The sequence below is a fragment of the Panthera leo genome, chromosome A3 (assembly GCF_018350215.1).
Source record: "Panthera leo isolate Ple1 chromosome A3, P.leo_Ple1_pat1.1, whole genome shotgun sequence".
Lineage (NCBI taxonomy): Eukaryota > Metazoa > Chordata > Mammalia > Carnivora > Felidae > Panthera > Panthera leo.
Genome location: NC_056681.1, coordinates 99314227 through 99341305, shown reverse-complemented (window position 1 = coordinate 99341305; position 27079 = coordinate 99314227). Strand labels below are relative to the sequence as shown.

At 45.1% G+C, this 27079-nt stretch overlaps 1 long non-coding RNA gene across 3 annotated transcripts in view; it reads left to right on the top strand.

Annotated features, from left to right (window-relative positions):
- The window catches only part of LOC122216263, a 30690-nt gene extending 4699 nt beyond the window's left edge, over window positions 1-25991 (top strand). The window contains exons 2-3 of one of the 3 annotated variants that reach the window (XR_006200803.1): window positions 3090-3229; window positions 24756-25991. This is a non-coding gene — a long non-coding RNA (uncharacterized LOC122216263). Of the gene's footprint in view, window positions 1-3089; window positions 3230-4191; window positions 4229-11052; window positions 12185-24755 lie in introns of those variants that run through there. The other 2 variants (XR_006200802.1, XR_006200804.1) reach the window with 2 other exon arrangements.
- The last annotated feature ends 1088 nt before the right edge of the window (window positions 25992-27079 follow it).

The window sequence follows — 27079 nt, the reverse complement described above, 5'->3', positions numbered from 1 at the left end:
AAAATGAATTGAATTGAACTGGTGTTCTGATAAGTGTCAAGAGTATTTTGAGAGCATATGATACAAATGTGAAGGGCCTTTTCCCCCTTAGTTTTGAAATTTTCTATAACGAACATAGACTAGCTTTGTAAACTTTTTTTTTTTTTTTTTAATTTTTTTAGAGAGAGAGAGAATGAATCTCAAGCAGGCTCCACGCTCAACGCCGAGCCCAACACAGAGCCCCATCCCATGACCCTGGGATCATGACCTGAGCCGAAATCAAGAGTAGGATGCTCACATGAACTGAGCCACCCGGGGAACTCCCCTTTTTCCTTTTTTTTTTTTTTTATGTTTAAAAAAGATTGGCATTGAAATAATTGGGAGATAGAAGGTGGTAAGTGGAGTAGGTCCTCGAGTGAAGGGAACCGTTCTGATGCCAATTGTTTTTGAAATCAGGAGACTCCGGCACGTTTAGAGGCCGAGGGGAAGAGCTGCGTTCTTGTGTGTGTGTCAGTGTTCAGTGGGGCACGTGGAGGAGGGAGTGAGGAGGAGCCCAGATAAGATTTGCTTTCACCAGGAGGCAGGACACTTCAGTCTCTGCTGACAGTTGTCAATGGAGATAAAGCTGTCAGTTTGGGTAGGGCAGGAAGTTGTGGCAGTCCTACCCCTTGGCCTTCCTTTTCCCAAAGTGGAAGGTAAGGTCATACCACTTTGTGCCTCTGTGCCTAGTAAGTTTCTACTCCTTCCTTTAAAAATCAGCTGTAGGGGCACCTGAGTGGCTCAGTTGTTTAAGCCTCGGACTCTTCATTTGGGCTCAGGTCGTGATCTCACGGTTGGTGGGTTCCAGCTTTGCTTTGAGCTTTGCCCTAACAGCACAGAGCCAGCTTGGGGATTCTCTGTCTCCCTTTCTGCCCTCCCCTACTCAAGCACGTGTCCGTGTGCTCCTTCTCTCAAAATAAATCAATAAAAACTTAGGAAAAAAAGCAAAAATAAAAACAAGGTGTAGATCTCTGCCTTTGCAACCCCTTTCCTGACCCCTTCCTTCTAGAATCACCTTGGTGGGGTGGGGGGATGGGGGAAGGAAGGGGGCTAGTTAAGCTTTCAGAGTCCCTGAGCACTCTAAGACTTAAAGTTAGAATTTCTGAGCGGTGCCACGCAGGATCTACATTTGAAAGAACAGCCATGGGGAATTCAGGTGGAGCAATAAAGTTGGAGAACCACCCCACTAAGTGTTCCCAATTCATTTTACAACCCTCCATTATTGAAATTAAACTATTCCCTCCCCCACCGTGTTCCTCTTGGGAGGGAGTGTCTCTTCATTTCTGGGCTTTCAAGTACAGCCCTGCACTATGTAGGCTGGGAGAGTGGCCTTGGGTTCTTATTTGTGAAATGAATGAAATGTCCAGAGCTGGAGCCCTGGTGTCTTGACCCCCGTGACCCACAACTTCCCTACCCCATCATGGGTTATCTCCATAGGTCTCTGAATTCTTAATGAAAGCATTTCCTGCTTGGCTATGCCTGAACATCATATGCAAACTTAACCTCACACACCCACATGGAGAGATCCTGGGAAGAATGGGGCTTATGGAGGATTGATTGCTCTAAGGAAAGTCAAAGTGTAGGCCGCAGCAGGGGTGCCAGAGCACCTGGCTCCAGGGGTCCCAAGCTGGGTTTGGCCACTCCCCGCTGATAAAATCCAAAGGCAGAGAGATGAGTGGTGGAGAAACAAGAAAGGTATTTTATTTCAGTGAGGCAACACCAGGAAGACGGTGGACTAGCTTCTCAAAGACTGTTTCCAAAGTGCTGAAAATACTTCCAGGTTATGTAAGGAGAATGTGGGACAAAGGTTGGTCAATACAGGCAGGTGGGCAGTGAAGGTCAAGTCGTCATTGTCTTGGGGTCAATCCCAGGCGGGTGTTGCTGGCTCAGGGCTGTCTTGATTGCTTGAGGGGGTCCTTTTGTTCCCATCAGGGGATGCTTTGCCCTCAGGGTCTTTTGCCTAAGTTAAGAGATAAGCTGGAAAGAACAACTTAATCAATTAGAAAGTGTGAGGTCAAAATGAGGTTAAGTCCCCCTTCAAACTTGAGGTGCTCTGAAGTCAAGGGAGTAGAAGGGCACCTGGCTGGCTCAGTTGGTAGATTGTGCAACTCTTGATCTCAGGGTTGTGAGTTCAAGCCCCACATTGGGTGTAGAGATTACTCAAAAATAAAATCTTAACAACAACAACAACAACATGAAGTTAAGTGAGTGGAATCAACACGAATTCAGATGCACAAGACCTCTACAGCTGGTATCTGTTCTGAGTGTCACCCAAGTCTCCCCCCAAACCTATCAAGGAGTTAAAACATACTCTGGAAAAGAACCCTGGAATGTAACAGTTAAGGTGGATGCTCGGGAGATAATGAGTCCTAACAGAAGGCTTGTGTGTGGCTTGTCTGGAGAAATTATAGGGTATCTCCCACACTACCCAAGGATAAAGATGCTCTGATACTATTGGCTAGTGCTGTTCATTTAGAGAGAACTAGTCCAAAAGAATGGCAGTCATCTTAGAAGAAATCATTATATCTCCTAAGAACAGCAAATCCCCTTTCTTTAATCAGAGACTTTACTGACCACCTCCCGTGGGTCAGGGGCCTTTACTAGCTGCTGGAGATGTGACCGTAGGCTAACAGGCACAGTACTTGCTCTTAAGGAGTCAGTATTGTTGCCACCCAGTCACTCAAATCCCAGTCTGTCATTTGGTATGCTTTGTGGACTTGCCTGGCAAGGCATAGGACTCTGAGCAAGTGACCAGAGCCAATTATTTGGCCAGCGAGCCCTCCTGTTCGCACACTGATAACATTCCAGTTTTGAATCACCTGTGACTTGGGTGAAAGTGAAACATTTCCCAGAGTGCGGTCTCCTCTGGATAAATGCCTATAAACCTGAGTCCGCTGGTGAGCTTGATATAACAGCCCTGCCCTGGGAAGGCCAGCAGCGGGCAATGGCCAGCCTCCAGCGGCTCTCCACTGCTGCACTGCCTTGGCTCCTCCCACCAGCCCCACGTTTGGATCCCTTGCTTCCTGAAACAGGGCCTTCTATTACTCTGTCTAATTTTGCATTTCTTGCAGGTGTCCTTGCCTGCCCTGATGGCCCACTGAGAGGTTGCTGAGGGGATTCTTGGAGCATCGAATTCCAAAGAGCTTGGGTCAGAAGAAGCTTTGCAGCCCAGGGCTGACTTTGAAGGAAGAGGGAGCAGGGGTGGCTGATGGTAAGTGGAGGAGAGTGGACATAATGGGAACAGACATGGGATCGGCTACACTTGTGACTTTGAGGATGGTCCCCAGCTTCTTAGCTCCCCTGAGAGAAACCATGAAAGCTGAAACCAGGATCCTTAGCTAGTAATTCCTAAAAGCAGCATTTAAGAGACCTGGCTCTGGAAAACATTCACTCAAGGGTAGGACCACATTTGGGTGAATGAGACCTACATATTTCTGAGGGGCAACACTTAAGCAAGAAATATAAAATTAGACAGGGTAGGAGAAGACCCTGTTTCAGGAAGCAAGGGATCCAGAAGCTTTAGCCTCAGTAATTTCACAGTAACCCATCTTTGCATTCATGCTAGAGGGTAAAAGTATTGGGTGTCTCTGATCCCAGAGGATGCTTAAAGGAAAGAAGGAGGCAGGGATGAGAGCAACTTTAAAGTTTTACCTCCTTGTTACTACATTTTCTCTTCATCCCCCACACCCAGTTACAGGTCTAAATGTTGGACGAAGCTATTCATGGACAGGTATCATTTATTTAAAAAAATTTTTTAATTTGTTTTTAATGTTTACTTTTGAGAGAGAGAGAGCATGCACAATCAGGGGAGGGGCAGTGAGAGAGGGAAATAGGATATGAAGCAGGCCCTGCGCTGACAGCAGAGAGTCTGATGTGGGGCTTGAACCCATGAACTGTGAGATCATGACATGAGCCGAAGTCGCATGCTTAACCGACTGAGCCACTCAGGTTCCCCTGTCATTCATCTTGAATCCCCAGTACTTCACACACAGCACAAGCAAAGTATTTGTTGAAGGAATGAGTGGATGAATGAATGAAAGAATGAGTGAATGAATGAGTGAATTCTCCCAGGTCCTAAGAATTGAGAGTCCTGTATATCCCTCTTTCTTTCTTCCTTCTTTCTTTCTTTCTTTCTTGCTTTCTTTCTTTCTTTCTTTCTTTGTTTATTTTCAGAGAGAGAGAGAGCGAGCATGTGCACACCTGAGCCGGGGGGAAAGGCAGAGAGAGAGAGGGAGAGAAGGAGAATCCCAAGCAGGCTCTGCACGGCCAGCATGGACCCGGATGCAGGGCTCAAACCCATGAACTGTGTGAGTTCATGACCTGATCTGAAATCAAAGACTTGGACACTCAACCGACTGAGCCATCCAGGTGCCCTTGTCCAATTATTACTTTAGGTCAAAGGTGGGCAAACTGCAACCCATGGGCCAAATTGGCCCCACCACCTGTTTTGAAATTAAAGTTTAATGGGACACACTTTTTATTTTTATTTTTTTTTAATGTTTATTTTTTTTGAGAGAGAGACAGTGTGATCAGGGAGGGGCAGAGAGAGAGGGGGGACACAGAATCTGAAGCAGGCTCCAGGCTCTGAGCTGTCAGCACAGAACCAACACGGGACTTGAACTCCCAAACCATGAGATCATGACCTGAGCCGAAGTTGGGTGCTTAACAGACTGAGCCACCCAGGTGCCCCGGGACACATGCTTTTATTATATGTTGTCTATAACTGCTTTTGTGCTACAAGGGCAGAATTGAGTAGCTGTGACAGAGACCATATGGCAAACAAAGGCTAAAATATTTACCATCGGACCTTTTACTGAAAAAGTTTGTCTCTGATTTAGGTCTTCATTACACTCAACGTGTAATAATCACCTCCTAACTGATCTCTTAGCCTCTGCTCTCTCTAGAGGTTTTTCTAAAATATAAATCCAGTAAGGTTGTACTCCCCCAAAACCCTTTGTTGGCTCCTCATTTTCTACAACTCCGTAATGAAGTTTTTAGGATTTGTCATGATCTAGCCCCAATCTTCTGCAGCCTCTTCTCTTCCTTCTTCCTCTCGTCTCTGTCTTGCACACCAGCCACAGCAGACCATGGAACAGGTCAGTGGCTCCCATCCCTTCTCTGGAATGTCCTCTTGTCTGTTCTCTACTGACTTCTCTGTGAAGTCTGTCCTGATCTCCTTCCCCTATACTCCTATAAATCACAATAAGGTAAATTGTACTGCAATATCAAGCAACCCCAAATTTCAGTGACTTAAAACTACAAATCAGTTGAACAAGAATAAGGTATACACAGGTGCCCCACTTCCAGAGAGCTCGACAAGCACGTATGATGTTTTTGTTCCTCCCAAGAATGGGAAAAAAAAAGCCTAGTCACCCCCCCCCCCTTTTTTTGTAATATGCATGCAATGACTACCTTATTAACAGATATTTGTCATTTTGTCTGAAACTTGTCATTTTGGCACTTGTAGAGGTTGTGGTTGATAAACAATTATAAAAAGAGAACTTCATTTAAGGAAGAAAGAATGGAAAGTCTGAGAAGATGAACCATAACTAAAGGGCCATGCTTAGAACTGCTTTTGGCCACAGTAAGAGCTCAGTAAATGCTGGCTCACAGTTTGCCCACTGCTACTTTCCATAAGTCCACTTATTGAGCCAGTCCCCCAGGCGGGGAGTGTGGAAGCAGTGAGGAGGGAAGGAGGACTCAGCCTCTGAACTGGAGTGATGCCTTCATTGGTGCCTTCTTCCCCGCGGGGTATAAAACCATGTTTGATTTGCTCCAAGTGTCACAGGAAGTTTCTCCAGGACTGCCTCCTCTCTCTATTCTGAATGTACTTCCTCTATCCTTGTCCCACCTCCTGATATTTGGTTTTTGCCCAGCCCCTTCAGACTGGCTCTCGGGAGAGTATCAGCACCTGTTACGTAGCCCATCTACCCACCTTCATTCCGGGGAGCACGTTGGGAGCAGACTCCGCTCTGCTAGCCCTGGGCTGATCCCTGACCTCCTGTGTTGCCATTTCCACATCTTTGCTTTATACTCTGGCCCTGGGACACCCACTAATCCTACGTGTTTCTGAAATCATTGTTTGCCCTACCTTGGCAAGCGAGGATTGCTTGTCAAGCCATCCTTGGCTTGGCCATTTGTTTGGGGTCCTACTGTTGTGTCTTGCTCTCTTCCTTGCCCTCCCTGTTGACTGATCGACTCTGAGCACCACCTGGAGCACTGGATCCTGCCCTCATTCTTCCACGTATTGCCCTCTCTGAACCCACTGGAAAACCAGGCTTGGAAATCCATACCAGCATCATCCCTGAACTCCACAGCCATCCTGTGCCTTACCCCACACACACCTCTGGCCCTAAGAACTCTTTTTTTTTTTTTCTTTTAAGTTTATTTGTTTTTGAGAGAAAGAGAACATGAGCAGGGGAGGGGCAGAGAGAGACGGAGAGAGGGAATCCCAAGCAGACTCCACACTATCATTGTGGGGCCCAATGCAGGGCTTGAACCCATAAACCTTGAGATCATGACCTGAGTTGAAATCAAGAGTTTGATGCTTAACCAACTGAACCACCCAGGTACCCCCCAAGAACTCTCGATGTAGACCTGATTAAATTTATCATACCGTACTGGGATTAGGTGTTGTAGCACCAGCCTCTCAGTGGGGTGCTGAACACTGTCCCCTTTTGGGAACCTACCTCCCACTTTGACTTCTTTTCCAATCCCAGTCTGCAGCCTGGGTCCTGATTTTGAGATTGACCTTGCTCCTCCATTGCTGGACACAGTCCCAGGCTATCCTCTACCAGGCTTCTGAGTCTTCTTTTGCTTCTTTTGAACCTGGAGCCCTGTGCTCTCTCACACCACTGCTGCCCACCATCCCCATGTTGGGGTCAGCTCTTCAGAACTCTTATGGGGAAACCTCAAGGATCACTGGTCTACAAGTATTAAGAGGGGCTTCTTCCCACCCATAGAATTTATTTACTTATATAAAGCACTCAGTTTAGTGTCTGGCCTAGAATAAGCCTTTCTAAGTGTTATTTATTGTTGTTATCACTCTCTAATTAAAGCAGGCAAGGTTTGTTCCTCAAAGAGGAAGGTATACGTAACAGGTAAAAATAATAAGCCATACTTTAGTTTTAAAGTTTTTTTTTAATGTTTATTTTTAAGAGAGAGAGAGTGCACATGAGCGGGGGAGGAGGCAGAGAGAGAGGGGACAGAGGATCCAAAGCGGGCTCTGTGCTGACAGCAGAGAGCCGGACTTGGGCTCAAACTCACGAACCACGAGATCATGCCCTTAATCGAAGTCAGACGCTCAACCAACTGAGCCACCCAGGTGCCCCAGTAAGCCATACTTTAAAGGTTAATGGACACCCCGGCCCCTGCCATGTTGCCTCAAACCAGGCGCCCTGTAACCAGCACGTAGGACTTACCTTGACCTTTTGTGAGCTAGGACTCCCTCTTGATCTATTCCTGTGGCTGTACTCTCAGTTTGTGACCCAATTATCCCTTTCATCCAATCTCGTGCCCCTATGAAGTCACTTTTCCTACTCTTCACTACAAGTGACCCTTCACCTGAACGAGGGCTGAGGGTTGCTAATTGTCCTTTCCCTAATAACTTAGCGAAGTGTGAAGAGCTGGTAACTTAGACAATGTCCAGAACCTACTGGCTTCTTTCACTCTGAGTGAACTGTGGGCACTGGGCATCTCTTAGGTCAGGAATTAGATTCCAGTGTACATGGGCTTTGAAACAGGAAAATACAGGAGTGGGTTTCGGGTTGTCAGGAGCTGTACAGGTGTTGATCACAAATTCCAGGAACGGGGCTTCTGCCATCAAGCTATGTGGTCACTGGGGAAAGTCAGGTGGGATGTCAATTGTGAATAGTGAAAAAGGAAGAGGAGCTTCACCAAAAGCAAGAAGGAATCTGAAAGAAAAAATATGTGGCTTCCTCAGGTCCTGGTCCTGTGCCTGGTCCACTAAGAATAATGTATGAAAAACAGTGGGTGCCTGGGTGGCTCAGTTGGTTGAACACCCAACTCTGGATTTCAGCTCATGTCCTGATCTCATGGTTCCTGGGATCAAGTCCTGTTGGGCTCGCACTGACAGCACAGAGCCTGCTTGGATTCTCTCTCTCTCTCTCTCTCTCTCTCTCTGCCCCTTCCCTGTTCACACTCCCTCTCTCTCTCAAAATAAATCCATAAATGTAAAAAAAAAAAAAAAAAAGAAAGAAAGAAAAAAAAAAGAATGAATGAATGGATTCAAGGAGGGAAGGAAAGAGAAGAAAAATTAAAAGACACTATCAAGCCAGGGGCGCCTGGGTGGCTCAGTCAGTTAAGCCTCCGACTTCTGTTCAGGTCATGATCTCATGGTTCGTGGGTTCGAGCCCCACATCGGGCTCTGCTGACAGCTTGGAGCCTGGAGCTTGCTTCAGATTCTGTGTCTCCCTGTCTCTCTGCCCCTCCCCTGCTTGCTCTCTCTGTCTCTCTCAAAAATAAATAAGCATTAAAACAGTCTTTAAATAAATAAATAAATAAATAAATAAATAAATAAATAAATAAATAAAAACACTATCAAACCAATAAAAGAAATAAGTCAAGAGTAAGATTTGGCTTTCAGTGACCTGGGACCTTCCTTCCCCACCTCCTACCTTCCCTCCCTCTCTTCTCTTTCTTCCCATCCAGTGGTGCTGACTCTTGTCCCCGTAAGGGTGGCAGAAGACACTATGTGCAGAAAGAAAATTGGCTAGGGTTACCTGGGCGGCTGACTCGGTTAAGTGTCTGATTCTTGGTTTTGGCTCAGGTCATGATCTCATGGTTCGGTGAGTTCGAGCCCCACACTGGGTTCTCTGCTCTCAGCGAGAAGCTTGCTTTGGATCCTGTGTCTCTCTCTCTCTGCCCCTCCCCCTCTCACACTCTGTCTCTGTCTCTCTCAAAAATAAATAACATTAAAAAAGAAAGAAAACCAGCGAGCTTGGTCTGAAGGGGGGTGCGGGGCCTGCAAGACCTATGGGTGAACACAGTCTGAAGCAGTCCCCTTAGCAACAGGGCCGAGCAGAATGCTTGGTTTCAGAAAGGAACTAGCAAGATTAGCTGGAATGAGGGCTTAGGTGAGGTGCACCAAAATGAAGCAAATGTTCTCTCTTGTACAGAGACAGCTTTGGGATGAAATGTTAAGGCAAAGCACTGATCAATATGGTTCACTGGTATAACAGTGTGTAACTGTTAAGAGAATTTTATTCTACAGGGTGAATCCAGCAGTTTTCAGTATATTCACAGAGTTGTGTAACCATCCCCATTATCTGATCCTAGAACATTTCATCACCCTGTATCTATTAGCAGTAACTTCTCATTTTTCCCTCCCCTAGCCCCTGGCCACCAATTTACTTTCAGCCTCTACATTTGCCTATTCTGGACATTTTTTAAAAACACAATCCTACAGGGGCATCTAGCTGGTTCAGTCGGAAGAGCATGCAAATCCTGATCTTGGGGTTGTGAGTTCAAGCCCCATGTTGGGTGTAGAGATTACTAAAAAAATAAATAAATGAAACTTTGAAAAGTGGAATCACACATTCCATGTGTGGCCTTTTGTGTCTGTTATTTCACTTAGCATGATGTTTTCAAGGCTTACCCGTTTCTTTTCAGGTTTATTTATTCACTTTGAGAGAGAGAGAGAGAGAGAGAGAGAGAGAGAGAGACAGTGCAAGTGGGGGAGGGGCAGAGCGAGAGGAAAAGAGAATCCCAAGCAGGCTATGCACCATCAGCACAAACTGCTACGTGGGGCTCGAGTCCACGAACTGGGAGATCATGACTTAGGCTGAAGTCAAATGCTGAACTGACTGAGCCACCCAGGCACCCCAAGGCTTACCCACATTATAGCATGTATCAGTGCTTCATTCCTTTTTATGGCTAAATAATATTCCATTTTATGGATATGCCACCTTTTGTTTTTCCCCCTTCATCATTTGAAGGGCATTTGTGTTGTTTTCACTTTTTGGCTATTTGAATTAATGCTATTATGAACATTTGTGTCCGGTTTCTGTGTGGACATGTTTTCCTTCCTTTTGAGTACACACGTAGGAGTAGAGCTGCTGGGTCATATGGAGGGTAACTCTATGTTTATCTTTTTAGGGAACTACTCAACTGTTTCCACAGTGGCTACACTATTTTACCTCCCTGCCATAAATGTCTGAGGGCTCCAGTGTCCACACACACATCCTTGCCAACACTGATTATTGTCCATCCTTTTTTATTTTTTTATTTTTTTATGTTTATTTTTGAGAAAGAGAGAGAACAATCGGGGGGGGGGGGCGCGGGTAGAGAGAGAGGGAGACACAGAAGTCGAAGCAGGCTCCAGGCTCTGAGCTGTCAGCACAGAGCCCGACGTGGGGCTCGAACGCACACACCATGAGCTCATGACCTGAGCTGAAGTCGGACGCTCAACCGACTGAGCCACCCAGGTGCCCCTGTCCATCTTTTTATTGTAGCCATCCTACTGGGTGTAAAGCTATACCTCATTGCAGCTTTGATTTGTACTTTTCTACTAATGATGTTGAGCATCTTTTCATAGGTTTGTTGGCCATTTGTATATCTTCTTTGGAAAATTATCTAAAACACTATGTGATTTTAACCGTATACACACATAACCAAATTCCCCGGTACAGTCTGAGACTGTGTACGAGTTCTGATAATTGCTTATTCAAGTTGCCATCAGTGGTTAGAATGAAGAGGAATATTCCTGAGGCTTCCTCAAAGGAAGAGGAATTCTGTGTGGGTTGATGTTTTTCCTCAAAGGGCTTTTCTTGGCTGTCAGGTGGCACATTACTGTGGGGATTAAATTGAGTATTAAATATGGGCAGCAGGATATTCAGTGGCTCAGTTCAGCAGTACTGGTTATTTAAGGTCTGCATCTGTTCCGATTGGCTGATGCCCATGCCTTGATGTTTTTTTAACGTTTGGAATACCATGCCTACATATTGAGTGCCCAGCTCGTGTGTCTGGCAAGCAGTTGGTAATTGTTAATTTCTTTCCTTCCCTTCTTTTGTTGAGCTCCTTTATGTCCTGCCATCATCAAAAGTAGGCCGCTGATTGCTGGTATGTATATTTTATTTTCACCTCACCCTGGACCCAAGAGTGTTTTTTGATGCTCTTTGGTGGCTGTCCTCGTTCTTTATCATGAAGATCATATATCTCTGTGTGGCCGTTTGCTTCCAGGACTTTGGCAACTGCTCCTAATCCTGGAGTCCCCTCTTCAGACATCTGGTCTGTTAACCTGAAGACCCTTTTCATTTTATGTGTGTATGTATGTTTGTATGTCTGTATATATTAGGCTCCACACCCAACCTGGGGCTTGAACTCATGACTCTGAGATCAAGGGTCACATGCTTTACTGACTGGGCCAGGCAGGTACCCCCTGAAGACCCTTTTTAAAGGTCATCTTTCTGTGTGGACATATTGGGTTCACATTTGGTCATGTTCTCACACACTGAGAACCAACGGTGGTAATCAACTGGTGTAATGCTGACCAAAAAAATTGTGGAAGTGTTTGTAATACTGAGCAGAGGGAAACAATTTAAATTTTATTAATATGGGATTGCTAAAGAAAGCCTGGTACAGCCATAGATTGCAGGGGTTGGCACACTTTTTCTGTAAAGGACCAGATGGTAACGGTTTAGGCTTTGTGGGCAACAGAATCTCTGATGAAACCATTCAACTCAGCTGTCTTAGTGCAAAAGCAGCCATAGACAATATGTAAATAAATGGGTGTGGCTGCATTCCAGTAAAATTTCATTTAGCTGTTGGGCCATCTTTGATCTGCAGACCATGGTTTGCTGACCTCTGACATAACAAACTCCTTCCATGTGGCTGTTAAAGGATCTAATAGAATTATGTGTATTGACAAAGATGTCCATCAAGTTTAAATATTTATATATATATGTATGTATATTTTTAGGAAGAAGGAGAGCAAAATTACACACACACTTGTACAGGCCCGAAAAAGAGCCTTAAAAGACACACACCCACCTGTTAACAGTAACAGAGTGATTAGGATTGAGGAAGTGGGGAGTTTGGGGCAGACGGGTACTTTTCCTTACCTTACTTGACTGTTGTACACGGAAAGAGCCTTGGTTTTGTAATTTAAAAAAATTTGGGGCGCCTGGGTGGCTCAGTTGATTAAGCATCTGGCTCTCGATTTCAGCACAAGTGATGATCTTGTGGTTCCTGAGATGGAGTTCTGCATCCGATTCTGCACTGACAGTACAGAGCCTGCTTAGGATTGTCTGTCTCCTCTCTCTGCACCTTCCCCTGCTTGTGCTCTCTCTCAAAATAAACAAACAAACAAATAATAAAATTCAATTGAGATTTTTTAGATTCAAATGAGTTTTACTGGTCTTATTCATAAGGTGCATAACATGTATCCTACATAAAATGTAACAAGTTCACAATCATAATGGCCACACAGTCAGCAATACACTGCGTCTGAGCTGCAGAATCTTACAGTTATAAGTGGGAGTCTAGATGGATCCATGGACAAAGGGGAGGCAGATTTGGTTGAGATGCCAGCTCAGAGCCTTGGTTGGGAAGCATGAGGCTGAATCTGAAGCCGGGTCTGAGGCAGAGTTGGGGACAGATGCATCAGCCTCAACTCAGGCCTTCCCTGGTCAACAATCCCCTGCCATCGGCTCCTTCTAGATGTGGAGGGTGTCAGGAATGTTACAGGTCCTTAGATGCACTTTTGCGTGAGCCAGGAGCTGAAGGTGGTGGGTGGAGGAGGTCTGTACCCTGGCAGGTGAAACAAGACGCAGACTAGTAAATAGGTGAAGTGTCCGGCTATGGAATGGGTGCGCCACAGGGGGGAGTGCAAGTGGGAGGGGCTCTTTGTGGGATAGGTCACATCTGAGTCACTCTGAAGTATGAATAGGAGTTTGCCACATCAGCCAAGGCAAGACAGGAAATTCCAGGCAGAGTGAAGAGCAGAGATGAAGGTTCAGAGATGGGAAATACTGTCAAAGTCATCCTAAGAAGTTTATGAAGAGAGGCTGAGAGACCGCAGGTCAGGAAGGGGAACCAGCAGAGGGTTGCAGGTAAGGGAGACAGGAAGTCACAACTGAGCTTTAGAAGATTTTCTGGTGGCCACGGGGAGTGGGGGAAGAGCCATCAATTATCTCTTGTCCAGGCCAGAAGTGACATGAGCCTGGATTCAGCTCATGAGTGCATTTAAACCATGTTGCCCTCACCTCTGGGCCATTCTCTAAGCTGTCCTTCTGCTTGCCATGTTCCCTCCTCTCCTCTTGGCATGGCCAGTTCTCCTTCAGTCTTTAAATTTTTTTAAAACTCAGTCATTACCTCCACCAAGAAAAGTTCACTGACGTTTTAGGTCCTAACACTCCCAGCTGGGTCAAAGACCTCTGCTCAGGGCTCTATGAGGCTCTGTGTATCCCTCTGTCTCCGTGTGAATCCCATTGCTTTATGACTGTATTTTGATTTCTGACTTACCACTAGACTGTGATTTTCTTAGGGTAGAGGCCAGGTTTCATTAATCTTTAGGTCGTGATCTCACGGTTCATGAGTTCAAGTCCTGCATCGGGTGAACTCGAGCCCCACTTCTGGTAAGCCCTCTCTTGGCACAGAGAAAGGGATTAGTAAATACCTGTGACTGAATAGATAAAAGGATGAATGAAAGGTGAAGCGGGGAGATGAGACATGCTGGGGAAGCTGAATTAGGTTAACAGGTTGTTTTATTTGAGGCAGATTTGCCAGCAATTTATTTAACACAGGTTCACTGTGAGAATTTCACAAGCCAGTGGCATAAAAACCAATTATAGATTAATCACACTATTGTTCCAGGCAAGGGAGGATGAAAAGAATAAAGTCCAAATTTAGTTCAGGTATTCCTTTATAGGAGAGATGACTTAGCCAACCAGAGAGCTGACATCCGGGTGCCAGTATGGAAGTCAGAGTCCCCTGTTGCTAGAGCTCGTTTCTAGAGAATGCTGGTGTAGGTGTTGGGCAAGAGGTAAAGGAGTCACCTTTATGCCCCAAGGTCTTTAGAGAGCTACTTAGATCAGCAAAGAGTTGCCTTGGCCAGACCAAACACTGGGATGGTCCTCACAAATGCACAGTATTTATAGTCTAAATGTCCCGTTGACATAGTTGCTTCTTTGTAAGTTTTTACTTGATAAGCCCCCAGGGGTGCCCCACAAGAGCTGACCTACTGAGTGCTTATCAGTGACAACAGATGAGATGGTGACCTCCTGACGCAGCTTACTTTATTCTTCTATCAAAATGGCTTTATTCTTAAAAACAACCTCAGTTTTGTCATAATAAAACCAATACAGGGTACCTGGGTGGCTCAGTGGGTTAAGCATCTGACCTCCGCTCAGGTCATGACCTCATGGTTCGTGAGTTTGAGTCCTGCATTGGGTGAGCTCGAGCCCCACTTCGGGTAAGCCCCGCTTCTCTCTCTCTTCCCCTTGTGAGATTCTCTCTCCCTTTCTCTCTCTCTCTCTCTGCTCCTTACTCACTTTGGCCCCCTCTCAAAAAATAAAATAAAATAAAATAAAATAAAATAAAATAAAATACCCAATACACAACACTTGTCAAGTGATTGAGCAGGGCTAGTGGGAAGGTGGGCAGTGAGAGGGGTTTTCTGGTTTGGGAGTCAGGGAGGTCTGAACTGCTTCTACTCACAATACTTCTGACACCCAGTGTGTGTGGGTTTTTCCTCTCAGTAACCACTTCAATTCAATTTTGATACTCTCTACCTGGAGTTAGAGAGGCAGTAAGGAGGCTGTGTCCCACAAGATGCTCCCACATCAGATGCCAACTCCAAGTCCGGGTTCCCAACGGTGACTGACCAACTGGCTTTAAATTGGTGGTTTCCACAACCCCCTGTTCAGGTTCAGTAATTTACTGGAATGGCTCACAGAACTCAGGGAAACGCTTTACTTAGATTTATCAGTTTATTATAAAGGATACAACTCAGGAGCAGCCAGATGGAAGAGGGGCATAGGGCAAGGTTTTAGGGGGTCGGGTGGGGTGGCATGGAGCTTCTCTGCCCTCTCTGGGTGCTCACTCTCTGAGTACTTCAATGTGCTCACCAACCCAGAACATTTCCAAACCCCATCCTGAAGCATTCTAGGAACTCCCAGCCCCTCGTCAGTTCATCAGCAGACAAAAGACACGCATTACTTTAGAGATCCCAACGGTTCTAGCCACTGTGTACCAGGAATCCAAGACAAAAACCAAATATATCTTTATCCCAGGAAGTGATACTGGCATAAACCAAGGCAGGGGATAGGGGAAGAAAAAGAGGTACGAGAAGGAAGATTGTGCAGTTATCTATTGTATAGTGACACAGAACAACAATGATCATTTATTTTATTTTTTTAAGTTTATTTTATATGTTTTGAGTGAGAGAGAGAGAGAGAGCAAGAGCAGGGGAGGGGCAGAGAGAGAGAGGGAGGGAGAGAGAGTCCCAAGCAGGCTTCCCACTGCTGGCACAGAGCCTGACAAAGGGCTCAAACTCACAAACTGTTAGATAATGACCTGAGCTGAAATCAAGAGTCGGACACTCAACTGACAGCCACCCAGGCACCCCAATAACAATCATTTATGATTATGTTTCGCCGTGGCAGGGGTTGAGTGACCACCCCCCAGTCCTACTCCTGGGCCAGGCTAACAGGCCCTAGATGTAGGCGTGGCTTTTGTCAGGCCTGTTCTGTGTCTTCTACATCTGTTGTGTCTCAGTGTAGTGTAGAATGCCCCTTAATGGCTTTCCTTAGTGTCTCCGTACCACCCACGTATTCCAGGAATCCTTTCTCTTAATCTTTGCAAGAGGCCTCTTTTAAATGCCCAGACCCCAGATGCTCAGGGCTTTGGCAGCCTTGTGAAAAAGTGTCTCTCATGTGATCCGTTCTCTATACTTAGAGGGGCCACATTTTAGGACTCTTTCTTGCATATAACTGGAAGCCTGGCAGGCATTGGTTTAAGCAAAAATGGGAATTTATTGGCTCACATAAGTGAAAATTCCAGGGGCTGGATCTAACGTTAGTCATGGCTGGATATAAATGTCAGGACCTTGATTCATTCATGATTTAGTTTTGCTTCCTGGCTCTAGGCTGTATTCTCAGCAAGCTCTCCCTGTGGGATGGCAAAAAGTGGCTGTAGCAGCTCCTGCCCATTCCTCTCCAGCCAAGCCCAGCCAGAAGGAGCAAGCCTTTATCTATAGAGGGGCCTGCAACAGCCCGAGAGTCATTCTAATGAGGCCAGTATGGTTGTTTGCTGGCTCCTCATGTTTGAGGTCAGGGGCCAGCAGCAATGTCTTCTGCTGGATAAGGAGGGATGGGTCCTAGGGAGTAGCGGAAACAATAAATATTCACTATGGGTAGCGGGGGCAACACTCTGAAATCCCACCAGGGTGGAGCTTAGACCGCACAGGGCACAGTGCCTGGCATTTTGCAGCTCTGGAAATACCCCTGCATTTCATGAAAATGTGGTGCCACAAAGCCACCACCTGGGACTCTGGCCTTATGGTCAGTGTGGGCCCAGAGGATGGGGGTGCCTGCTGGCTGAGTCAAGATACTCTGGAGACCTGCAAGGCACAGGCTCTTTTCATTTTCAATATTTAATTGCTAATCTCTCTAGGGAAATACAGGCAAAAGGGCCACTACCCACCCCACCCCCACCCCCGCCCTCGCCATACCCCCACAAATATTGCAGGAAATCAAGTCTTTTAAGGTTGCTATAGCCGTAGTACCTATTCTGTAGTTTCCAATTCTTTTTCCTAGGTGGAATCTAGGAACCCAATTTATTAATTTGTTCACTCATCTGCTAAGCATTTATTGATCACCTACTCTGGGCCAGACGTCAGAGGTACAAGGGTGTATAAGGCCCAGCCTTAGCTCTTGAGGCTCACAGGACAGAGCAGGGGAGAGAGACTGAAAAAATGACCATCCTGAACTTGATGATTCTGTATAATAAAGGAATAGAGGAAGAGCTTTGGAAGGAAGGCACAACCCTTCCTTGGGGGCCTGGAACCCACAGCCCTGGGGTCCATTCACCTGTGCAGTTTCTCAAAACAGTGGGGTTGACATCGCCTCATTTCATGCCTGGTGCACCGGCCTGTATTGCAAATGGGAGGGTAAAGTTGGCAAAAACTAGCAAAATATTCCCAGCATTTTCTCTTCTGGGAACATACCTTTCCGAGCACACATAGGAAATTACACACATACAGGGTTTTTCACTGCAGCGCTGTTGGTAGTTGCAAAGGCTGGAAATAACCTTGAGGCTCAACATTAATAAAAAAAAGATGGTATAACCACACAAAGGAATACTATACAAACTAGAAAATCAACTCAGTGAGGATCTGGAACAGTCTCTGAGGCATACTGAGAAGTGAAAAAGCCAAGTGTCTGAACTGTGTTCTAATGTGCTGCCTTTTTTACAAAAAAAAAAAAAAAAAAGAGGAAAATGATATATTTTGCTTGTACATATATAAACTAGCTCTGGAAGGAAACAAAAGAAACTTATATTTTCTTTGCAGAGAGGACCTGGGCATCTGAGGGGACAAATTTTTACCACCTTTTACTTTTTTTTAATGTTTATTTATTTTGAGAGAGAGAGGGAGAGAGAGAGAGAGAATGAGCAGGGGAGGGGCAGGGGGAGAGAGGGGCAGAGGATCCAAAGCGGGCTCTGTGCTGACAGCAGAGAGCCTGATGTGGGACTCAAACTCACAAACCTGTGAGATCATGCCCTGAGCTGAAGTTGGATGCTTAACCGACTGAGTCACCCAGGCACCCGACCACCTGTTACTTTTTAATGTCCTATCTTTTTTTAAAAAAAGCACCCCCTTCCTTATTTTTAACTGAAGGCAGGAAGAGGGGGTGGTAATTTGTATCTCGGGATGGGGAGGGTGGGCCTGACTGATTGCATCTCAGTGATCCCTCTATCTTCCCCCAGAAAGGCCATCTTTGGGCATTTTTCTTCACGTTGACTTGGCATGAAGTTTTAGTGTCACCAGTAGCTGCTCAACCTAATATTAGCTTTCATTTCCTTTTCCCCCGCCCTACGGAAGACATCGTGCTTTCACAAACCTCAGGGTTCGGTGTGCGTAAAGTCCTGAGGCTCTGACCTGACGGTCACCTGGTTGGTTCCAGCTGCTGGCAGCTGTGCGACACTCCAGCCGCTCACGCTTTATTGCTTGCAGGCAGCAGCTGTTTTCAGCTAAGTTTGCTCCTTGTTCTGCGACTGTTCCAGTTGTTAGCTCTTCCTGCTCCGCTGGGGAAAGTCCCTTTAAAAGCCATGTGCTTAAAACTGAAACCAAAGTATAACGGCCAACGGTCACCACAAAGCACCCCCTAAATACTCTCTGATGTCCTGGCTTGAGGAACCCAGCTCCTAAACCTAGTAGTTTCTAAATCTAGATTTTTTGTTCCCCTCCAGAGAGGGGTTTTTGTCCCCTGTCTCTCCCTCTCCACCATGCCTTTGCTTTTATGATTCATATTTTAAATTTAGCCAAGAATTGAAGAACGTTTTTTAAAGGCAAAAAGATGATCGGTCCCCTCTTTCTTTCTCTTCCAAACCAAAGGAGCAGGCATTTCCCTTAGAAATGTTTTTTTCTTAATTAAAAATTTTTTTTAAGTTTATTTATTTTGAGAGAGAGAGAGAGAGAGAGAACGCAAGTGAGGAAGAGGCAGAGAGAGAGGCAGAGAGAAAGAATCCCAAGCAGCCTCCATGCCAGGAGTGCGGATCTGGACTTGGGACCCGAACTCACAAATGGGAGGTCGTGACCTGAGCCAAAATCAAGAGTTGGACATTTAACCAACTGAGCCACCCAGGCGCCCCTTCCTTAGAAATCTTTGGTGGGGTACAGGGATTTACTTTAGGGGCCAGGCAGGTAAAGCAAATTCGACTGGCCACCCAGGAGTGAGGTTAGCAGTGGGGGTGGGGACACTGGAAGAGCCCAGACACCCAGGCCCTTACACAGGAGGCAGCTGCTGCTGTGCTCTGGCTCATATTGGTACATGGGATTTGGGGGAGGGGTGGTTGACTGAGGCGGGGAGGCATGCAGGATTTTGATGTGAAATTCCATGCATCTTTAAGACACGTGAGGGTCCCAATCCAGGGTAGGCCTCCCGTGCACATACTCTTCCCTAGGAAAAAGGCTGCACCTCTAGTTTTCTCCTGTGCCCCTTGGTTGGAAGCCTTCAGTGTGTTGGGACAGCCTTAGGATGGCTGCATTCATGCTACTTGACCTCTGTCACAGTCCGTTCTGTCTGCTATAACAAAATAGCGTTGACCGAATAGTTTATAAACAACAGAAATGTATCTCCCACCGTGCTGGAAGCTGGGAAGTCCAAGTTCATGGGGCAGGCAGATTCAGTGTTTGGTGAGGGCCTGCTTCTTGGTTCATAGACAGCTGTCTTTGTGTCCCCACATGGAGGAAGGCACTGGGGAGCTCGGTGGTGTCTCTTATAAGGCACTAATCCCATCCATGGGAACTCCACCCTTATGACCCAATCACCCCTAAAGGCCCCACCTCCTAATTTCATCACCTTATGGGGGTAAGATTTCAACCTATGGATTTTGGGGGACACAGACATTCAGGCCATAGCAATCTCGTACCACACAAGTCCATCATGCCCTGTGGAACCAAAGGCTGTTTGATTAATATGGTGACTCAAGGGGAGGTCAGTCCTAGATGCGAATGGTTTTAATAATTGTTTTGGTTGTTTTTGCTATTTAGTTTGTGTTTCTACTATCTAGCATTTCAAAATCATTTAAAATTGCTCACACCTTTTAGATTACTTAGAGTTTTTTTTTTCCTATTTACTGTTTTTGGTTAACATCTATATTGAGACAGAATTCACATACTGTACAATTCACTCATTTAGCCTGTACAATTTATGGCTTTTAGTATACTCAGAATTGTGCAACCACCACCACAATCAATTTTAGAACACTTTTGTTTCTCTCTCTTTTTTTTTAGTAATCTCTACGGCCAATGTGGGGCTTGAACACATGACCCCAGATCAAGAGTCACATGCTCTATCACCTGAACCAGCCAGGCGCCCCCTATTTTACTTTATTTATTTTTTAAGATTTTATTTTTAAGTAGTCTCTACACCCAAAGTGGGGCTTGAACTCACAACCCCGAGATCAAGAGTTGCATACTCTTGAGTATGCAGACTGAGCCAGCCAAACGCCCCACCCCCGATTTTAGAACGTTTCATTACTCCAAAAAGAAATCCACCTGGCAGTGACTCCAAATTTACTCCCCAGGAGAAATGCTCCCCAGCCTCAGGCAGCCATTAATCTACTTTGTCTCTATGGATTTGTGTATGACAGTCGTGTCATATAAATGGAATCATGCAATGCATGGACTCTGTGTCTGTTTTTTCCCTTAGTATGTTTTCAAGGCTCATCTATATTGTAGCATGTATCAGTACTGTATGCACATTCAGTGCTATGAATTTGTTTATTTTTTATCTTTATTTTTTTTGAGAGAGAGAGAGAGGGCACAAGTGAGCGAGGGGCAGAGAGAAGGGGAAGAGAGAGAGAGGGGGAGAGAGAGAGAGAAGCGGGGCTTGGGGCTTGTGCTCACTCAATGTGGGGCTCAAACTCATGAACTATGAGATCATAACCTGAGCCAAAGTCACACATTAACCGACTGAGCCACCCAGGCACCCCTGTTTCTTTATTTTTTATAAAATTCCCTTTAGGTACTGCTCTCACAAATTCCTATTAAATTGCATTTTCATTTAGTTAAAAATATTTTACAGTTTTAAGACTTAATTTTGAGACTTTTTTGACCCATTTGTTATTTGTGAAGTATGCTGTTTAATACATTTTATATTAATACATCCATATAATGGTTATAATATATATTAATATGTCCAAATATTTGGGGATCTTCCAGTTACTGTTCTGTTATTGATTTCTAGTTTAATTTCATTGTGGTCTGAGAGCAGACTTAGTATGATTTCTATTCTTTCAAATCCAGTGAAGTGCTTTTTTTTTTTATTAAGTTTATTTATTTATTTTGAGAGAGATAGAAAGGAAGGGTCAGAGAGAGAGGGAGGGAGAATTCCAAGCAGGTGATACATTGTCAGCATGAGCCCAACACGGGGCTGGATTTCACAAACCCTGAGATCATGATCTGAGCTGAAATCAAGAGTGACGCTCAACCAACTGAGCCACCCAGGCGCCCCACTGAAGCGTGTTTTATGGCCCAGGTATGGTCTATCTTGGTGAATGTTACATGGGAATTTGAGAAGAAAGTATAGTCTGTTGTTGTTGGATGAAGTAGTCCATAAACGTCAATTAGATCCAGCTGATTGATCGTGCTGTTCAGTTCAGATATATACTTACGATTTTCTGCCTGATGGATCTGTCCACCACAGAGAGAGAGAGCTGAAGTCTATACCAGTGAAACTGTCTATTTCTCAGCTCAGTTCCATCAGCTTTTGTCTCTTGTATTTTAATGTTCTGTTGTTACGTGCATACGGCTTAAGGACTGTTATATCCTCTTGGAGAATTGACATCTTTATCTCTGATTCTTCCTGTTCGAAGTCTGCTTTGTCTAGAATTAATGTAGCAATTCCAGCTTTCTTTTGAGTAGTGTAAGCATGGTGTGTCTTTCTCTATCCTTTTACTTTTTTTAAAATATCTCATCAACTTTATTAAATAATTCATGAATTGGGCAGCATGCCATCTAGCAAGTAGAGGGGAACTCCCCTGTCCTTTTACCTTTAATCTGTCCATGTCTTCATATTTAAAGTGGATTTCTTGTACACAACATATAATTGGGTCTCTTTAAATCCACTGTGACAGTTTCTGTTCTTTAACTGGTGTATTTAGACCATTCACATCTACATTGATTATAAATATAGTTAGATTAATACCTACGATGTTTGTAACATTTTCATTCATAGTACTTGTTCTTTATTCCTTGTTTCTGTGGTAAAATATACATAACATAAAATTTACCATTTTAACCATTTTTATGCATACAGTTCAGTGGCATTAAGCAAACTCACAGTGTCGTATGACCTTCACCATTATCTATTTCCAGAACTTTTGACAATCCCAAAAGAAAATCTGTACCCAGTAAACAAAAACTCCCCACTCCCCCTCATCATTGCCTCTGGGAAGCTCTATTCTACTTTTTGTCTCTATGAATTTGCCTCTTCTACCTACCTTATAAAAATGGTATCATAATATTTGTCCTTTTGTGTCTGGTTTATTTCACATAGTGCTATATACATATATATATATATACATACATATATATATATATATGTATGTATATATATATATATGTGTGTGTGTATATATATATATACACACACACACACACACACATATATATATATGTATGTATATATATATATGTGTGTGTATATATACACACACACACACACACACACACACACACATATATATATATTATATATATATATATATTTTTTTTTTTTCTTTTTTGAAGATTTTATTTTTAGCATTACCTGGGTGAATCAGTCAGTCATGCCACTCTTGATTTCAGCTCAGGTCATGATCTCAGGGTTGTGAGTTCAAGCCCTGTGTTGGGCTCCACACTGAGTGTGGAGCCTGCTTAAGATTCTCTCTCTCCCTCTCTCTCTATGTCCCTTCCCTCCTCAAAATAAATAAAGATTTTTAAAAAAAGGATTTTATTTTAAAATAATCTCCACACCCAATGTGGGGCTTGAACTTACAACCCTGGATCAAGAGTTGCATCTTCCACCAAGCCAGCCAGGTGCCCCTATACTATACTAAAGTATAATATTTTTGAGCTTCATTCATGTAGCATGCATCAGAATTTAATTCCTTTTTAAGGCTGAATAATAATCCATTACACTGATATACCACATTTTGTTTATCTATTTATCTGTTGATGGACATTTATTGTGTGGTAAAGGTTGTCACCGCATTTGGTGATTGTGCATAAATAATGCTGCTCTGAATGTCAGTGTACAAGTTGCCTGTTTGAGTCCCTGCTTTTCTTTCTTAACTTTCCTGTCTTTTCTGCTTTTTCTGGTTTTGAGTATTTAAATTAATTTAATTAATTAATTAATTAATTAATTTTTAATTTAAGTTTTTAAAATTTACATCCAAATCAGTTAGCATTTAGTGCAACAATGATTTCAGGAGTAGATTCCTTAATGGCCCTTACCCATTTAGCCCATCCCCGCTCCCACACTCCCTCCAGTAACCCTCTGTTCTCCATATTTATGAGTCTCTTCTGTTTTGTCCCCCTCCCTGTTTTTATATTCTTTTTGTTTCCCTTCCCTTATGTTCATCTGTTTTGTCCCTTAAAGTCCTCATATGAGTGAAGTCGTATGATTTTTGTCTTTCTCGGATTGACTAATTTCATTTAGCATAATACCCTCCAGTTCCATCCCTGTAGTTGCAAATGGCAAGATTTCATTCTTTTTGATTGCCGAGTAATACTCCATTGTATATGTATATCACATCTTCTTTATCCATTCATCCATCGATGGACATTTGGGCTCTTTCCATACTTTGGCTATTGTTGATAATGCTGCTATAAACATGGGGGTGCATGTGTCCCTTCAAAACAGCACACCTGTATCCCGTGGATAAATGCCCAGTAGTGCAATTGCTGGGTCGTATGGTAGTTCTATTTTTAGTTTTTTGAGGAATCTCCATATTGTTTTCCAGAGTGACTGCACCAGCTTGCATTCCCAATTTATTTTATTTTTTTAATGTTTGTTTATTTTTGAAAGAGAAAGAGAGAGCGGGGGGGAGGGGCACAGAGACAGGGAGGACAGAGGATCTGAAGCTGATTCCGTGCTGACAGCAGAGAGCCCGATGTGGGGCTTAAACTCACAAACTATGAGATCATGGCCCGAAATCAGATGCTTAACCAACTGAGTCACCTAGGTCTGCCCCTGGTTTTGAATATTTTAAAAAATTTTACTTTTCTCCTCTTAATATATCAGTTATAGTTCTTGAAAAAAACTCTTTTTGGGGCACATGAGAGGCTCAGCCAGAGTCAGGCATCTGACTCTTGATTTCATGCAGAGCCTGCTTGGGACTTTCTCTCTTCCCCTCCCCTGCTCATGATCTCTGCCTCTCTCAAAATAAATAAATAAACATTAAAAAACAAAACAAAACACCAGGGGCGCATGGGTGGCTCAGTTGGTTGAGTGTCTGACTTTGGCTCAGGTCATGATGTCACAGCTCGTGAGTTCAAGCCCCGTATGGGATTCTGTACTGACAGCTCAGAGCCTGGAGCCTGCATCAGACTCTGTGCCTCCCTCTCTCTCTCTCTGCCCCTCCCCTGCTTGTGTTCTGTCTGTCAAAAATAAATATTAAAAAAAAAAAACCACCCAAACTCTCTTTAGTGGTTACTCCAGAGTTTGCTGGAGTTTGTTACAATTAATCAAAGTCTACTTTTCAATAACTCTAGGGGCACCTGGGTGGCTCTGTCAGTTAAGTGTCCAGCTTCAGCTCAGGTCATGATCTCACGGATCGGTCTGTAAGTTCGAGCCCCACGTCAGGCTTTGTGATGACAGCTCAGGGCCTGGAGCCTGCTTTGGATTCTGTCTCTCTCTCTCTCTCTCTGCCCCTCCCCTGCTCACACTATGTCTCTCTGTCTCTCAAAAACAAATAAATATTTTAAAAAATTAAAAAAAAAAGGGGGGAGAACAGCAATGAGAACTTGGGATCTCACTCCTCTGAACACCTCTCGTGCATTTGACCCACAGGACTCACTCTGACACCAGTCGAGGGATGAGAAGCTTCTTAGCACTCCTCAAGGAAGAATACTGCGCCCGGTGTGGGAGACAATATCAGAGCCAAGGAGTGACCCCGCACAGCCAGGAGTGCAGGACTGGTTTGGCTATGTTTAGGAGAGCACAGGAGGAAGGCATTAGCTACACTGGAACATGGAGAGATCACCTTTGAGCCTGGTCTCCGAGGAAGAGCAGGTTCCTGCCTGGAGGGAGAGAGGGGCATTCAGACAGAGGAATAACATTGGAGGGGGATCCGTGACAGGGGAACGGAGGGGAGGTCAGTTGTGGCCAGAGAAGAGGGAATGTTTTGAATTTGTCGTTTCCGCTCTGGCCCTTAGATACTGGTGGCCCTTAGGTACTCCACTACTCTCTGGCTTTTTTCTACTTTGCTCAAGATCTTGGGACAGAATCAGAACAAAATACAATGCATTCCAGTCCTCTGTGTTTCAGAAATGGCCACCAGATGGCATTCTTTCCCCCTTCCAAGGCACACTGGCTGCCACCTCGGCCCTTCTGTACCTCGAACCTGCATATGGCTGCCTGAGGGCTAGTGGTTTGAGTGCCTTGGTGTACCTCTGACCCTTCATGGGGGGAGGTCTGGTCTCCCTCTAAAACATCCAGTGCTTCCCTGAGGGAGGACAGAGTCAAAGAGAATGAAATCCTGAGCCAGGGAGGAAGAGGCAATCTTTAAAACAGAGGCGACCCAGACAGTGTTGATCTGAAGCAAGGACAGGAAGACAGTACCGCTGTGCCTCGTGTCCAGGGCCTGGCTAGGGGCCAGGGGGCGGCCTTTCCTTGAGAGCCTGGGCCTCTCATGTCATTACAGAGTGATGATGATGGGGGGGGCGGGGCAGCACCTGACCCCTGCCCCCACATCATCCAGTGTGAAGGATTAGAGGCTGATGTCACACCTGTGAGGAGTAAGTGAGATAATCCATTTTCAGAAATTCCAAACAAAAACTGTGCTGTCTAGTTAACAGTAGGTTTACAACCTATTGGAAATATATATGAAACCGCCTCCCCCTCTCCCCCCAGTGGAGTCCCAAACCCGGAGGCACTTCACTTCCTGGTTCTTTTTCCCCCTCCATCTCAGAGGCTTATTTTCATGGGCTCTGCAATGAGCACGTGCCGAAGAACAAAGGAGGGACTGAAAGTCTTTTTTTTTTTTAATTTTTTTTTTTTTTAACGTTTATTTATTTTTGAGACAGAGACAGACAGAGCATGAACGGGGGAGGGTCAGAGAGAGAGGGAGACACAGAATCTGAAACAGGCTCCAGGCTCTGAGCTGTCAGCACAGAGCCCGATGCGGAGCTCGAACCCACGGACCGTGAGATCATGACCTGAGCCGAAGTCGGACGCTTAACCGACCGAGCCACCCAGGCGCCCCGGGACTGAAAGTCTTTAAGTCACCTCAGGAAATGTACATTTGTTCCAATTAGACTACTTTTTGCCTTACATGGGCATAGACAATGTCCAGGTAAGGCTGTCACCTCTGTAGTACTCAGCCAGTGAGAAATCAGGGGAGGGACTTGCATGTTGGGAGATAAATTGCCTGCTGTAACTGCCCGAGTATGCCTGTCCATCAGATACCCGTTCTTGCAAGAACGTTGCTTAAAGCCTCCCTTCACTGTGCTCCAAGTCTCTGCGTCCCTCCTTTGATTGGGTCAGTGGGCTTATTTCTCACACACCCTCCTGCCACTGGCAGATATGTCTCTTTTCTGTCAGTTCCTGGGTGTGCCATCTGGAACCAGCACCCCATGACCTTACAGGGTCATAAACCCACAGGCTTCAGGGGCTGGGGAAGTGGTGTATACCGATGAAGCTGAGGGTAGGGGCAGACGACAGGGAGCGGTGGGGTCTGGTGAGAGCACAGTGTCCTCTTGACAGCATTCCAATTCACATTTTCTTATAACACAGTGCTGGCCTGACCATGTACATCAGCATGCTACTTAGATTTAAAATGCCTGGCCCAGGATAAAGTCCAAACTCCCTGCCAGGCGCCCAGGCGCTGGGGACCCTTCACAGCTATTTCCATCCTTTTCCTCCCCATCTCCCACCTGGTCCCCAGGCACTTACACTCTAGCCACGGAACGTGCCAAGCCCCTCTACAACATTTGTCCTGGTCACATGCCCTTTGTCAGGAAGGCCCTTTCTCCCCTTCCTCACCTCATTCAAGAGCCAGCTCAGGGGTGACCCTCCCCTCCCCTGGGTTGTGGGTACCTCAAAGGCCGACAGAGTCAGGACCACAGCACCGCTTCACTCCAAGGGGCGACTTCACTTCGGATTCTTTGAGAATG